General features: G+C 38.1%; 1 long non-coding RNA gene across 1 annotated transcript; it reads right to left on the bottom strand.

The window, feature by feature from the left end:
- Positions 1-3,641: 3,641 nt before the first annotated feature.
- LOC123577166 lies at positions 3,642-15,741 on the bottom strand. Its single transcript, XR_006701740.1, has 3 exons — positions 14,958-15,741; positions 11,441-11,510; positions 3,642-5,106 (listed from the first exon to the last, which is right to left on the bottom strand). It is a non-coding gene; the product is annotated as an uncharacterized LOC123577166 (long non-coding RNA).
- Positions 15,742-16,979: the final 1,238 nt, after the last annotated feature.

Genomic DNA, 16,979 nt, shown 5'->3' with positions numbered 1-16,979 from the left:
TCATGAACTGTGAGCTCATGACCTGAGCCAAAGTAATCCGTTCAGCCAACTGAGCCAACCAGGTGCTCCAAGACTCACTTTTATTAATCATATCATAAAAGTAAGAAAAGAAGATCCAGACTTTTAATCTGCCTCTGAAATACAATTTATCTTACTATCTCTCAATTGTCTGATACTTGTTGTCTCCTGGGAAAGCTGTAAACAATTGCAGGACAGAGGAAGTTGTTCCTTCATTATAGTATTCTCAGTGCTCAGCATAGTGCCTGACCCATTGCAAATACTCAATAAACAGTTATTAATGGAATGAATTACTAAAGTGGCTTTTGTGGATTGGGCTACCTGCTGACCAACCAACCATCACAGCATTATTTCTCTAAATGAATTATTTTCTCAGTTCTAACCAACCAATTTTCAGAATATGACTTATTTATCTTCTGAATATTTTCTCAAACTTGTTTGGGGGATTTTCACAGGGGAAATTCTGTTATTTCATAATCTTCACTTGAACCCAGGGACAGACCAGCAGTATAAAGACAAAAGGCATGAACAAATGACAGAAGAAGAAATAATAGGAATCAAGAAAATAACTGGGCATTATTTGGTTGCTTGGAGCAACCAAATATGTGGTTATTTTTCTTGTTTGGAGCTCCATTCTAGCTTTGAAGACAAACCAAAACATAAAGCTGGGTTAATAAATAGACTCACTGAGCCATGATGCTTCCTCAGACCAGGGATCTTAGGTTGTGTGTGGCTTTTCAACTTTCAGTGTTACATTTTCATAACCTTTAATCTTGGCTTTATTAACCTTGGCATTGTTAAAAAAACAGTCCCCTATGTATTGCCCAGGAGTGCCTTTGGTGAATACAAATTGCAGAATGATCCTAAAGGGACAAAGCTGTGGGAACCACAGGCATGTCCTCTTGCACTGCTGATTGTAAGCATTTGGAATGAGATTTCAGGTGAACCCTATTTTGTGTAGAAACAGATTTGGCTTGCTGCAGATTGCCCTTCTCTCTGGTTTCTAAGAACAGGGATTGTGATGAAATCTTCATCATTTGTATCTTCTCTAATGATATTCACATAACTTACAATTTCCAAAGTTCTATCTTGGCAGTCATGAGAGAAGAAAATAAGCCATAGAAAATTAAGAATAACTTCCCGATTTATAATAGCCTTACCTAGAAGACCTTGCTACCGGTGATTCAATAAAAAAGCAGCAGGACTTTTTCATTCCTATTCAGGTGCTCACTCAACTCCCAGTAACAAATGGAAAATAAACCGCATGCCCAACCTCAGACCATAGCTCCTTCTTGCACTAAAATTACCTGTTTTGCCGATTATAAAGCCAAGTATCTCCTGCAGACTATCTGCTGTGACAAATGATGAATATTTTGGAGTCTTAAGAGTTCGGTGTTAAAAGGGAAACTTGCGACCAGCCATGGAAGACTTCATTATCCCATGGGGGCCTATTTCTATCTAGTCCTGAGAAACCAGAGGCCACATGTGGAAGCCAGTGAATGGGATCGAATTATTTGGAAAAGCAGCTACAAGGGCAAGAAATAAGCCTGATGACACAAAGGCTCCGTGTGGAGTGTTAAATTACTTGGAAGTGTTGAGAGCTCTAGACAAGTTGTTGAAAGAGGATGTTCACAAGTTCTGCCAAAACTGTATGGAAAAAAGGAGGACAGTTAAGAATACCTTTTATTATTGTTGTTATTGCTATTTTTGTGTTCTCAGAAGGAAAAAAAAAGCCAAATTCAGTGGCAAAGTTGGTGAATTATGGAGTATTCTTAAAGAAATAAAGATTTATTATTTTTTTCACAGCACTTAATTTCATATCTGCCAGGCCTTCTGGTGTAAGCAGATGAAGGCCATTTACCATTCCTATGTGAAGACACCATGAGCTTCCTTAAGTATGTGCATTGTTATTGTTCCTCTTCATTGGCTTCACAAATCACTCTTTCCATCAATGGGTACTTTTCACTGTCTGAATGATACAAAGTGGCTTAAGCATAAGACCTAAGGAAATGAAGAATGCCTAAAACATGAGATGGAACTGTAGCTATATAAAGCGCAATCCTTACATATTTTAAAGCATTACAGTGAAAGTGGTAAAGGCCTAATCTTCCATGAATTTGCCTTGGATTAGTTATAATTAAATTGAGGCCTTAAATTTAGCAGATGACTTAATTCAGTCTTAATTCAAACTGGTACATGATGCAAGACTGCGCACTTAATCCTGAAAATCAGGTGTCTTGTTTTTGTTCAAATTTCTATTAGTGCCAAGAAATATATTCTTCTGATTGTTAACATTTTTCTTCACAGTGAACCAAAGTATTATTTTTATAAGCAAGGCATTGTTCTACATATTTTAGAGATAGCTCTTTTGATCCTCCCAACACTGTAAAGTAGATAATAAAACCTCCATCTTACTGAGGCACAGAGTGGTTAAGTAACTCATCGGAGCATACACAGCTAGTAAGGGGCAGAGCTAGGATTCAAAACACGGTGGTTTAACCCAGGGGCTATGCTCCTAAGCATCATGCATGTTACCAAAATGTATCCCTCTCTAGCTTTGTGATGCATTGCTATGATGATCTTCTGATCAATATCTAACATTGCTTTAATGAATTCTGTAATTGCAAATTAAACAATTTTATGAGAAGTTTAAAGAGAAGGAGCAAGCACAAAAGAACAGATCTTGTATTTTTGAAAATTATACATCATTTATTTTCATGTGGAGGTTATAGGATGGACGTTAGGAGGAAGATTTCAGCTCAACATGAATGAATAAAATTTACCTTATTACTATTAATTAATTTTATTAATATTTTCTGCTCTGCCAAAATACAATGAATCATTCGAGGAGTAATAAACTCTCCTTCACTGAGGTGTCTCAGCAGAGGCTTGAAAACTATAGGTCAAGGAATACTCTTGAGGGAATCCCTGGATTTGGTTATAAAATGGGTTCAGTGACCTCAAATGTTCATATGATACAGTGTTGCTGATTCACACACCCTCATTGGGTAGCCAGAGGATATCCCTCATTTATCATCATGCTCTAAACCTGCCAAATTTGATATGGCTTCAGTAACATTTTGTCATGAAGGGTTCACTGGAGTATCAGAATGAACACAAGTTGTTCCTCAAATTACAAAAAGATGAAAACAAAGGAACAGTGTAATATTTTGAAACAACTTTGAGCACAATAAACTGAACAGATTTCAGGAATATCTTAGATTTTATGAGAGATAGCTAAGCTCTTTCGCAACTCCATTTTTAGGAATCTGCTACTGACTCAATAGCAATAGCTTATGTGTATAGCTGGGCATCTAGACATTTTAGTGCAAAGGCTCTATTTCAGGAATTTTTCAGTTGAGTTATGAAGGGCTTCAAGTTTTTTTTTTAACTTTTTGAACTTTTGACAAGCTGTTGTGTAAATATGAATTCTTACTTTTGCTCTCATCAGATTCTCAAAGAGGAGGCTCAGAAAAATTTTGGAATTACTATGTTAGATTTATACCAGGATTTGACACCAGGTTAAATATGTTCCAGGGTAGAAAGAGCTGTTCCTGTTACTATGGATGTAATTCAGAAAGGGGGGGGGGGGGTAATTGGGCCCAAGGCACAAATTCCTATTTTTAATTGAAATGACTTCCACAAAGGAATGCTAAATATCCAACTGTCAGTTGAAATTAACCTTTGAAAAGAATTGTTTCAAAAGGGAAGTTCTGGTAGCAAGTTTTGATAAGGTCTTATTTAAATGGAAGGGTTGATTTTTAATTGCTCTTATTACCTGACTGCTTACAGGTGTAGCATTGTCTATTTGCCAATCAATTAAAGGGGGGAATTCAAGCCACTTTTTTTAGGAGGAAACTTCTCCATGTTATGATCAAGATCAAACACAAAGTGTCATTTCTTTTCCCATTTTTCTCTTTGTGGCAGTTGTCAAATTTGGTTACTCTTTGATTTGATCCCTTCTTCCTGTGTTTTCACCTTTGAAAAGATTTCAGTTTGCAACGAGTCCAAGCTACATTTCAGGACCTAATTTTACGTGCATGGTGTCAGCAGCATAGATAACTTTTCAGAACCTTTTCTGACAACCGGAAACATCATAGACTCCTTAGGATTTTATAAAATGACCAAATTTTACCTAAGTGCTAACTTAACTCTATAATGGTCTGCAATAGCTACCATTGTCTGTAAGTGTAAAAGAGACTTCTTGTGCTAAAAGGAGACCTCTGGGTATTTCATGGGCAATAAAGGGCAGCTTTTAAAATTCAAATGCATTTTATTTAACTCCATTTCTTATAATGTTATAGACTTTCACTGAGCGCCCACATGAGGATGACTAGATGGCATTTATGAAAGGATGTGAGATTATCATGCCTCCAGAACAAATCATATACTCAAAGATCTAGGCATTAAACTCACCCATTTTATAACATATAGGCAACAATAAAAAAATAAAGTGGCAGTGCTTGGTCCTTAAGCTCCCATGGCCACGTCACTGTAATTGGATGCTAGCTGCAATAAAAAACGACTTAAAATCTAAATGCCTTTGCAAAGACAACCACAAGTAGCCTGGTTTACATTTCTCTCCAGTTCTCTTATGCCAGCTTGTCCTAACATATGCTCCTTTCTTTGCCTGGTTGCCTCTGAAGTCTCAGCATCCTTCAGGCTGAGGTTGCTTGTGTTCCCACAATGACAAAGTCAACTATAAATATTGCTCTCTCCTTTGCTATTATTTAAATCTAGGGAAAGTTTGACTAGCCACAGGAATGAGGAATTTGGATAGAAAAATTTTTATTTCTAAATTGTCTTTACAAAATTGATATTTCACATGGATTAGTATTCATCCATGTCATCAGTATAACATTTTCATTATTCTTAAGAGAAGAGATTTGGGTTTGAAGTGGGGGGTGGGGGGGGAGGGCTTGAGAGAGCTAGTGGTAATGCCATTCTGATGCACCATCTGGGTTCTTTAACTTTTGACCTCTTTTGACCATGCATACAACATTCCAAAATGTTTTCTCAATTCTTCCCTCCATTTTCCTCTTCTTTCTCTGCTCTCCAATGTCCTCCACTGCACAAACATAGTAAAATCTGAACAAAAGAGGAATGAGAAATATTCCATTCTTCAAGTCCCTGGTTTTGTCAGTCATAGTAAACTTTGGACAGGAGCTCTTCAAAAGGCATAGATCATAGAGAAATTTCTAGCATTTTGGTCTCTGAAGTACATTCACACATACGTTCACCTATTCATGCTTTCAAATATCTTTGAGTACCCCAGTAGTTCTTAGGGATAGATAAGGATACATGCTACTTCCTTTAAGGGACATATTGCCTCAATTCCTTCCATAAAATGAAACCCAGGACTTAAAGTAAGGAACAAACAAACAAACAATAACAAAATAGAGTTGGAATGATTTATTTCCTCTCCTTTCACATATCAAACCTTACCGTGTCACTATCTAGCACCTTAGAGTTTGAGGAACACTAAGTGGATGGATGGGGGGATGGATGGATAGATGGATGGATGGATGCATAGATTAATTGACATTGACTGTTGACTGAATTCAAAGTCCTTAGCACATAGTCCTGGGTTTTCCAAAGAGGGAGCTTGAGCTTACAAAGAAATCATATAGAAAGTTTGAGTTTTCTTTGTATATATAAACAACATGTTACATATATGATTACTTATGTAATATATATTAAATATAACACATTACATTTTAATACATTGTGTATGTATTTTATATATGTAATATATATTACCTAGATAATATTACATATATATTAAATATGCACGTACACACATATACATATAGACATACTCTTTATATATACACATAAATACATACATATATATGCATATATATTCCCAAAATAACTTCTCATACTGTATAGTTTACAGAACGAATGTAACTCCTTAATTTTTCAAGAGTTTTAGGTGACTTTGTCCAAGAAGACAGAGTTAATGTCACAGCTGGGACTAGACTCTGGTTCCTGGACATATGATGCAATGTTTTTACTTCTAGATGTTTCACCTTTACCCTTTTAGCCATATTTTTTCCTTTCTTCATTATTGAAAATATTTGATATAATTTAATCATTATTAATTTATATATTTAATTAATACACATTAATTAATAATTTAATAATTATTCTTCTAATTTAGCCTCAGAAAGCCAGTCACTGATATTTCTCAAAGGCATACAGAAAATGTAGGATTAGTGTCGTAGACTCTAAGTCTGAAGTTCTCTTTTGGCCAGCAAAACAGTGGGATGCAGAATGAAAAGTGAGAGATGGCTAAGGTCCAGGAGAAAACAAGAGCCCTGAGTAAGTGTCCTTGCCACGGTTTTATTAGGATCAGAAGGCTTACAAACGTGATGGGCATGCACAAAGAGACCATGGGCATGAGGGAAAAGGGGGCTTTTGAAGATATATGGTGTTTGGGGTTTGGGTTAATATAAAATAAAATCCTGGCACCGGGCAGATGGTTGTTAAAGGCAGACAGGAGGTGCTGTGTCTGTTCATCTTAGCTAGCCTAGGGGATAAGACAGGTAAGGGGAATAACCTCAGGGTTAACAAGGCATCTTTTCTTTTGTTAATCAGCTCCACTCTGGGGAGCATCAACTGCCCCTCAGCGTGTGGTCTATAGCCCTATTTACCTGCTTACCTAATTTGGTCCTTCCTTCCTGTGAAAGCAGCTTTCTGCTATAGTACTAAATTGGGGGGTTGTTTTCGCCCTGAATCATGCTTACCTCATATACCTTTGTATTGGGGGCCTTTGCCCCCCCTATATTCTGGGGCCTCTGCACCCCCTCTCTATTCTGGGGTGCCTTTGCACCTCCCTATTCTTGGTGCCTTTTCACCTCCCTATTCTGGTGTGCTAATCTTGTTTACCCACACTTAGGTGTGAGCATCCAATGACTTTGTACTTCTTTATGCCTTGTTACCCCATTGGTGTAAGCCCAGGGGATTCCTAAACTTATTCCCTACAGATTAGGATTTCTTGTGATGAAAGAAGTGGAAAATTAGTTGTCATAAGGGAAGACCAATGACTGTAATGCCTCACATTTTTACAAGTCTAAATAAAATTGACCTTTGCTAAGTCTCAAAAGGATTGACTATGACTATAGAATATAAGCAACAAACAAACCAGCAAACCAACAAACAAAAACATCTGTCATACTGAGACATGGAAAATGTGGCATATCTTGGACTTTTTCCAACCAACTACCAAAGTGAGGGAGAGAAAATTATATAGATCTCCTGAGATGTATCCATAAAGAAGTCATTGTAATTTTAGCAAGATTTGAAATCTCGAAGTCAGTAGTGTTGCAGTTGGCAGAAAGGTACTGAAGCATAGTCTGAAATCACACATACTTACCTGAATTCCACAAAAGATTGAAATGAAAAGTAAGGTAGAAACCTATCAATTTGTTTGTGTAGACCTAATTCCAAGGTATACAAATTTGTTGAAATATAGGCCAAAACAATGAGCTCTGTCTTCCTAAGTCTCAGCCACCAGACAGTGTCCTGTCTAGCTATCAGGGTTCCAGCCCTTTCCCTGAATTTCTAGCCAGGCCATTCTGCCTGTTTTGCTTATGTGCCCCAAAATGAAAGGTCAAGCAAAATTATCATGTTCCCAGGTAAAAACTAATGCTGACATTAAGTGATTCACGTAAAAAGAGGAAGGTCCCAAACATGTTTACTCTGCCTATCTGCTGCCTGCCTTCTGTATTTTAAAGGAATCTATGTCCCCCACACCCCTAGCTTCCAAAGTAGTCATTTTGATGCATATGCCTGAATCCCAATTCCATGTCCCCATCCTCTGCCATGGCAAAAATTAGACCCATGTTGGCAACCTGATCTGTACGTTGGCCAACTTGGAGAAAAACAGACCAACAATTGGCTTAGGCAGTTAGATTCCCTGTTTGAAAAACTGAATGGAAATCAAAGGGAAAAAAATACTCATTTTAAAGCAGAAAACCTAGAACACTCCAGACAGGTTGAGAGCAGCTGAGTGTTGCTAATGGCAGGGCACCAGAGTGACAGTCTTTAAGTTTTCTGTTTATAGGCATTTAGAGCCTCTTCCATCTCCAGCATTGAGCCCTTGCATTTTTGTATATTTCATCTGGTTTTCACTCTATGAGCATTCCTACAGTAAATTTCCTTTTGTTTAAGTTAGCCTGAATGACTATTTTTCAAACCAAAGAGCCCTAAGACAATACAATGAAGATATCTCAGGTGTTATATGTAAGTGATGAATCACTAAATTCTACATATGTTAACTAACTTGAATTTAAATACAATTTTTTAAAAATGAAAATAAGGAAAGGAAATCAAAATGATCAATTTCTGCCCTAAAGGAGCTCACTCTATAACTGGTAAATCTATGTTTATTTAATTTGATCTAGGTAATTACTTTTCCTCCTATTTGAACATAAAATGTAGGGGATACTTCCAATGTAAAACTTTCCATTTTTTTCTGAAAGTAAAACCTGTTAATAAAAAAAATCATCTCATTATCCTATGACTAAACTCTAACTCTGAAAGTGAGCTCTGCAGTTCTTGAATTCATCCTTCTGCTCAGACTGCAGTCCTTAGAACTCCCCAGAGAGACCTCTGTGTCCTCTTGTGAATGCCTCTTGCTGATTCTCACCATTTCCCCCTTATTCTTTAATTATAGACTATTGAGTAAGCCCATTTCTCTTACACCCGCCTAATGTGAAGCTGGCATCCTGCTGGTTTTCATGCTCTGTCTGATCTGAATCTTTGACATGCCTAGTAGGACAACCAGTCCTGTAACTATTTTTACTGTAGTTTTGATCCTTTGTTGCTTTACCAGGAACAAACTGTTTACCGGGATATTCTCAGACATCAGGGACAGAGCTAGTTAAAAATTATTTTTTATAGGTCTCAACTCAGAGTACATGAGCCTAAAGATAGAGCCCCAAAATCTACATTTTATCTAGCTCAAAGGTGGTGCTGATACAAGTGATTCTTGAATCAACTTTGACAAACACTGCTCTGGGGCACTGGATACCAAATCCAGTAGGAAACCAATGGATTATTATAATCCCCCAGGACCATTTTTAAATGATCTCTTTTGGGGTCACACCCATGAATGTTCTAAATCAATAGCTCTAAAGAAGAGGATGGAATCATGCTAACTGACCTAAAAAGTGAATGGAAAAGCAAAACAGATACTCCTTGGACTGATTACAGCAGGTAGAGTTTCTTCTGGTGTATTTAAGAGTATGGGCCATTTGCATGAGAATCATCTACTATGCATGTTGCATGTGGACATGCAACTCTCTGGACACAGTGGTCACAATTTCTGGCAGAAGATGGGGAATCTGCTCATTTGAAAAGCTCCTCAGTGAGACATGTGTTCCTGCCTTCCCTTCTTCTAATTACTGATCATCATCCAAGCATGAGAATTACAATATTTATAGATTGTTGCCAAATTTGAAAATGCATCACTTGGCCATGTAAAAACCATTAGAACTGAATTATCTTTCTCATTTCATGAGGTATAATTCACAAAGTATTCCTCTGGATCCTCAGAAAAGTTTAAAAAATTAAATACTATTATCAACATGAATAATGTGTAAGTAGCCTTTTCTGGTTTGGTAGTATACTTTAGTATTTCACAAGAGTCTCTTGGAAGTGTATTAATTTATTGTGTCATTGTGACTCCTTCTTCATCTGCCCAAACATTAACAGAGCCAGAAAATGTCACTGGGTAAGAGTGGGATTGGAGTACTTCCTCAGAGAAGATTATACTTGGTTAAATATGGCCAGTTTTTCTTTTTAAAACTATTTTAAGGAACCAACAGCACAAATTGCCTGGGTTTTCACAAATTACAAATGGCCTCACCCTCCAAAGAGCATATAATTCATATACCACTAATTTCCCACTGTATAAATCACCTTCAAGTAATTTTTTTCTGTTTGTCCCTTCCTTCCAAGAAGCTCCAAAACTTGCCCAAAGTTAGCATAAGGAAGGTGATAACAAAGATTAGAACAGCAATAAATGAAATAGAGAACAACAACAACAACAACAAAAACAATAGAAAAAAATCAGTGAAACTAAAAGTAATGAAACTAAAAGCAATGTCAATAAGCCCTTACCTAGACTGATCAAGAAAATAATGGAAAAGACCTAAAGAAAATCAGAAATGAGAGAGGAGAGATTATAACTGACGCCACAGAAATAAAAATGATCATAAAGGACTATTATGAACAATGACACACAAATAAATTGGACACTTTAGAAGAAATGGATGAATTCCAGAAGCATATATCCACCTGGACTGACCAAAGAAGAAATAGAAAGCCTGAACAGATCAGTAACAAATAAGGAGATTGAATCGGTAATCAAAACCTCCTAAAAAGAAAATTTCAGGACTAGAGGCTTTCACAGGTGAATTAATCCAAACATTTAAAAAAGAATCCTTTTTAAACTCTTCCAAACAATAGAAGAGGGAATATTTCCAAACTCATTTTGTCAGATCAACATCACCCAATACCAAAACCAGACAAATGCACCACAAGAAAAGAAGACTATAGGCCAGCATCCCTGATGTAAAAATTCTCAACAAAATAATAGCAAACTGAATGCAACAGCACATTAGAAAGAGTTATACACATAACCGATTGGGATTTATTCTTGAGAAGCAAGGATGGTTCAACATAGGCAAATCAGTAAAAGTGATATACCACATAAACAAAATGAAGAATTAAAATCATATGATCATTTTAATAGATGCAGAAAAAGCATTTGAAAAAATTCAACATCCATTCATGATAAAATCTCTCAACCAAAAAGGATGTCTTGCCCTTTGCAACAAAATGGATGAAACTGGAGGACATTATGCTAAGTGAAATAAATAACCCAGACACAGAAAGACAAATATTTCCTAAATAATTTTTTCTCAGTAGAAAGTACAGTATAGGCTCATTTCATAGGCTCATTTACATAAAAGGAAAAATTTGATAATTTCTTCCTTCTCCAAAGTAAGTATCTGCAGACCAATTGCCTTTTAAACCTTAAAATCCTACATATCCATGAAACGTATTACTAATTTGATTTTTGAGATTTTGAGTAATTAACAGTTAAAAATATTAAATGAAACATTTTTAAAAAATATTATAATGTTATGGGGTGCCTAGCTGGCTCAGTCAGTTAAGCATCTGACTCTTGATTTCGGCTCAGGTCATGATCTCACAGTTAGTGGATTCAAGCCCACACTGGGCTCTGTGCTGACAGCATGGAGCCTGCTTGGGATTCTCTCTCTCCCTCTCTCTTTGCCCCTCCCTGCTACTCTCTCTGTCTTTCTTTCAGAATCAATAAATTAATTTTAAAAAATGCAATGCTATTTTCCATAGCAGTTATTTAGACAATAATATGATAAAATATGCTTACCTCCTTTCTTGGTTACAGTTATATTCTCCCCTCCAGTACGTGTTTGCTTTTTCAAATATCAAATAAAATTCTAGAACAAATTAAGTGAATCATAAGGTTAGGGCCCGAGCTGGCTTCATGGACATGAGACCTCTGCGTCTGCACAGAGCCCCTGGCTTAGAAGGGCTTTGTGCTGGTTTTAATGCTCTACTGTCGTTATCTTAAAGATTCTTGAGAATTCTTCAACAAGAGCCCTGTGTTTTCATTTTGCACTGAGTTCCACAAATTAAGTGGACAGTCTTACTTGGAAGTACTTTGAAACACCATCAAATGCCAAAGGTCATATTCACCTTATAAGTGCACTTCCTCCATATTAGGATGTATTGACTGACTACATAACATGGACACAATTTCAGACTACATTTATCTTCATCACGGACAATTGCAGTAAAGTGACCATGAAGCAAAATATTGACCTCCTTAATCTACTTGTTTTGTATCCTGGAAAATTTTATTTGGTCAGCAGCATTTTCAACATTACATGGCTTTCATCTCACATATTGGGTCCAGCTGATTGAATCAGGTTAGAGTACATCATTCATCTTTTAACAATGAAAATCAGGATGATTAAAAAGTGACAGTTTTAAATATATCATAAAATATAACCAAAGTAATAGAAATTGAATTAATATGGCTCTAACATGATTTTCAAAGGTCTCCAGGCTAGAGTTTGGGCTCAATTTCCTGGCTGGCTTAAAATGAGGCCAAAGAATTTAAATGATGTGCCTGAGGAGAAGCCATGAACAGTGACTGAACTAGTTGGGCCTGTGAGCAGAGAGGCTGCCATAGATAGGAAGCATTGTAGGTTCTGAACTTTGAAAGAATCAAGAACACAGTTTTTATTAATAAAAAATGTGCGTACTTGATTCCAAGACTTGAAATGGTACCTATCCACTTGGAAAATGTTGTAATATCGATGTCATAGGTTGGGACCCCAGGGGAAGAGACGCTGGGATGGGATTTGCAAGTGGGTGGCTTATTGTGGAGTGTCTTCAGGAACAGTACTCATAAGGGAGTAAGGGAAGCAGGACTGGGCAGGGGAAGAAGTTGAACTGATGAGTTTGCAACAGAGGCATCAGCCACTCCCACAGGAGCCCTTGGGCTGGTTTAGTTCTTTAGCTATATCCCAAACTAAAACAGGGGCTAGGTTTTATACCCTGAGGAAGGCCCCAGCTTGGAGCAGTCAACAGGCAACACTCCTGTCAGGCAGGAGTGTGGGGACCTTAGTCCTGCAGAGGGGACCTAGGCTGTGCACCTCAGCATCCACTAGAGTTCACCCCCTACATCACTCAGATCTGGTTGTTTCATCCCCACTGAGAAGAACTCTTCCAGGATTCTGGTTCATCTCTTTTCCAGGAAGACTTAACATAAGAAAAGCTAGCAGAATAAAACTGGAGTCTCCATGATTATAGCTAGTCTCAGAGTTGCAACTAATTCTTATCATCTTTTTGCTTGACTACCCATTCTAGATTATTCTTATTCTCTGCTAGTCTAGTACCTCTGCTAGTCTAAGGGGATTACCTGAGAGGGTGACCCTGACTCTCATCCTTAAGTTTAGAAGTGCAGCTTCTGTACTTGTCCATTTATTGTCACAATTGGACAAGCCTGCTTCTGCATTTGTCCATTTATTATCAAAATTAGGAGAGAAGCAAGAGACACCACAGTGAATCATCTGAGTGCCAAATATATTCTCCCTGTTACCAGTGTGTAACAAACATCCCTACTGTCTCCTGGTCATTAGGGTCAATTATTTCTGTTGGGACGGTGCTTCTTCCTTGCCTAACTACTGGTCTTGATACAAGGGAGCAAAAGTGACCAGGAAGAACCAGTTATTTTCCCTCGTGAAAGCCTTCTCCCTTTGGAAGCAGATTCTTTGGACCAATAGCGTCTTATAGAGAAGGGAAACACACATTCTTCAAGTGCATCTCTGAAGTCAATGGTAAACCCAGCACAGAGAATGCAAGAGTGAGTGTTAGTATAGGGATTATTAGTATTTAATAATATTATGATAATATTAGTAGTAGTATAAGATAAGGTCAAGGATTGGGAGAATGATTATTGTAGTGATTCAGGCAAAAACTAATGGGAGTCTAAAAGTAAGGCAGCAGCAATGAAGAGGAAAGATCAGCATCTGAAATACTAAAAATATGAAGTAAGCCAAATGAATAGAAGGAGTATCCTAAAGGAGAATAAGAAATCTCAGATAATCCCTATGACCCTAGCTTAGGTTACTGCTAAGGAGGATAGAGGAAACAGGGGAAAGAGCAGCTTTTGTTTTTTATTTGGCTTGTTTTCAAGTTGCCACAGGAGACTTACTATTTTAGAGTCCTATGTTGACGAATCAGTGACATTAAGGGGGGCCCCTGACTCCTTATTTGCTAGTTTCAAACTGCAGGCCTTCTTCAAATGACTTGCACATGAAAGTTGAATTCTGGAAACTGTAACAAGCATAACTTCATATCTTTTAAATGCTTTATATACATTATCTCCTATAGAAATTATTTTAAAGTAAAACTAATACGTCAGCCTTGTGTCCATCTTGATTTTTTCAGTTGTCTGTTCCAAACTGGACCCTTTCATATTGAAATCATGCCGGCATCTCGGACTCGGCTCATCCAAATTCAGCTGAGTCCCACCTCTGCCAGTTTGTCCTCATCTGCAGGCTTTAGCACTTAGAGCCTCTATTTGTGATAACGAAACCCCCATCCTGTCAATTGGGTTTGCAACAATAGCCCACAAGCCGAATTTGATCTACCACTTGTTTGTGTAAATTAAATTTTATTGCAACATAGTCACACTTCATCAATATATTGTCTGTGGCTGTGTTTGTTCCACAGTGGCAGAGTTGAGTAGTTGTGACAGAAACTCTATGGCCCACAGAACCTAAAATATTTAGTATCTGAACCTTTACAGAACAAGTTTGTGACACGTGCCCTAAGTCAGCCAGGATCAAAATCTCAGTCATGTTAGACTCACTTTTCCTTTTCTGTCACCTCATCTGCTCCCTGTCCTAAATGCTACCACCACAGTAGTCTCCCAGTCTCTACCCTCACTGAGCCTAACATACTTCAGCACTCTGCAAACCCTTAACATGGTCTCTTACAGATCTTCCATGGCCAAATCTGCCCGGCTTCCATTTCTTTCCTTGGTGATATGAGAGGCTAGAAAGAGTCCCTCAGTCTTGCCTGTCTAGGGGGTAAGGGTGGAGGAGGGGCATGAAGGGGTGGATCAGGGGAAGCTTCACAGAAAAAAGAAATGATCCAGCTGATAAAAAGATAAATGGGCATTTTTTCAGAAAGACAAAGAGGAGGGTAGATGGAGATGTATAGATGAAGACTGTGAAGAAGGCATTGAGAAAACAAGGTGTCTTCAGATTGTCTGGTATCTTCAGGTGTCTTCACATTGGTATTGTGGGAAAAAGTAGTTAGCATTGTGGGAATGTAGTGTCTGTATAAAGGAAAAAAATGGTCTATATTACCTAGGGCATGATCTGTTTCCTGGGTCAAGCTGAGCTGCCATTCTCATCATCATGAAGGTACCATAATTAGCTCCCAAGGGATAAGACCTGCATGCTTTTCAGATGGTAAATTTGAAAGGAATTATTTTCTGATTAAAATAAAATCTTACTTATCTTGATATCAGACTTCCGGGCATTTAGTTATCAATTAAACAGTCATAAATTCACAATTAAAGAGGAAAAGCCTCAGAAGTAGAAAATAAGACAGTGCCGGCATATGTTCTATACCTATTGGTATGGTATTGGTATGGTTATGCCTTTAAAAGCATGATTATGATTTGTTCTGGCCTGTGGATTAAAAGCAACAGGGAGTGTGTTGGTTGAGTATGAGGATCCAGTGTACTGGGAAATTGTGTTAGATGGAAAATTCTACAAACTAAAAACCATCCCAGGCTGGTTGGGCTGGGAGCAAGAAACCTTCCACTCTTTAACATCCCTGTAGAACTCCCCTCCCTTGTAGTAAGATGGACCTTCAGCAAATGGGGATGTAGCTACCCGTACTTTCAGGCTTTTCAGAGGCTAACTCAAACCTCCTTTTCTAATCTAACCTCCTAGTCCCTTCCTTGCCAGACGTGAGCAGAGAAGGAAACAGAGGTGCTGCATAAGGATCCAACCTGGTCCCATGACATGCCTGGCACCACTCATTGCTCTCACCTTGCCTGGTCCCATCCACCAGACCCTAGCCAGCTTGAGAGTCACCATCTGCTCTGTCTCATAGCATCTTTGCGGGTATATTAATTTGCTAGTTGCCGTAACAGACTACCACAAACTGAGTGGCTTAAAACAATGGGAATGTATCATCTCATAGTTCTTCAGGCTAGAAATCTGATGTCAAGGTGTCAACAAGGCCATGCTTCCTCTGAGGTGCGAAGAGGAATCTGTTCCATGCCTCTCTGTAGCATCTGGTAGTTTGTTGGCCATCTTTGGTGTTCCTTGACTTCTGCATTACCCGTGATTTCATGCTCACATGATGTTCTCCCAGTGTGTGCATCTGTGTCCAGATTTCCCCTTCTCATAAGGACTCTGGTCATCTTGGATTAGGGGCCCACTCTACTCCAGAATCATGTCACCATAACTAATTATATATGCATGACTCGATTTCCAAATAATATCACATTCTGAGGTATTGGGGTTTTAGACTTTAACGTAAGAATTTGGAGCTGGGACACAATTTGATCCATAACACTAGGGTTCAGAGAAATGACAAATGTGAAAGCACCCTAGAAACTTAAATGGGATATATAAATACTACTGTGGGAGAAAGGACAGAGCCTTCTCTATTTTCCTGACATTTGCACAAAGGAATAAATTTCACCACTACCCCTACACGGTCAATGTGGAAGGAAATACTTCTTGCTTTTCTCTTTCCACAGGGTTCTTTCTCATCTGGAGCAGAGGATGAATCATTCGTTAAAAACAATAAAGATTATAAATGAAAAAGTAAAATAGAATTTTGAATACAAGATTATAGATGAGAGTGAATATTTGTATATAAGGGGCAAATGAAAGTTGAAGCTACACTTATGAAGCTCACATAAGAACTGTTATAACTGTTACAGTCACTCTAGTGACTGCATTTCTGTGTGTCACTGTGAGCATTGTATGGGACACGGTGCTAAGCGTTTTGAATATGCTATCTTATCCACATAACAATTCTGTGGGCAATATTGTTATGCCCAGTTTAGAAATAAAATGATGATGTTGAGGTTCAGACACTTCACCACTGAAAGTTACCCAGCTAGGAGGCTTCAGAGCTGGCAGTGCAGTCTAGGTATCTGAATTTGAAGCCCCTGCTCTAACCACTATTCCCTGCAGAGAGCTCAGAATGGGTGGGTGGGAGTGGAAGAGAGGGAGAGAAACAGGATAAGTGTGAACATTATAAAGGGGGAATCAAGAGGATTGGGAGCAGGCTAAATTTGGTAGGAAAGAAAGAGTTGGTAGGGTTCACTGAGGTTTCTTTCGAGCTTGTATGACAGGAGAATT

This window comes from Leopardus geoffroyi, chromosome A1, assembly GCF_018350155.1.
Source record: "Leopardus geoffroyi isolate Oge1 chromosome A1, O.geoffroyi_Oge1_pat1.0, whole genome shotgun sequence".
NCBI classification, from domain to species: Eukaryota; Metazoa; Chordata; class Mammalia; order Carnivora; family Felidae; genus Leopardus; species Leopardus geoffroyi.
The sequence above is the reverse complement of the archived record's forward strand: the minus strand, read 5'-3'. Positions and strand labels throughout refer to the sequence as shown.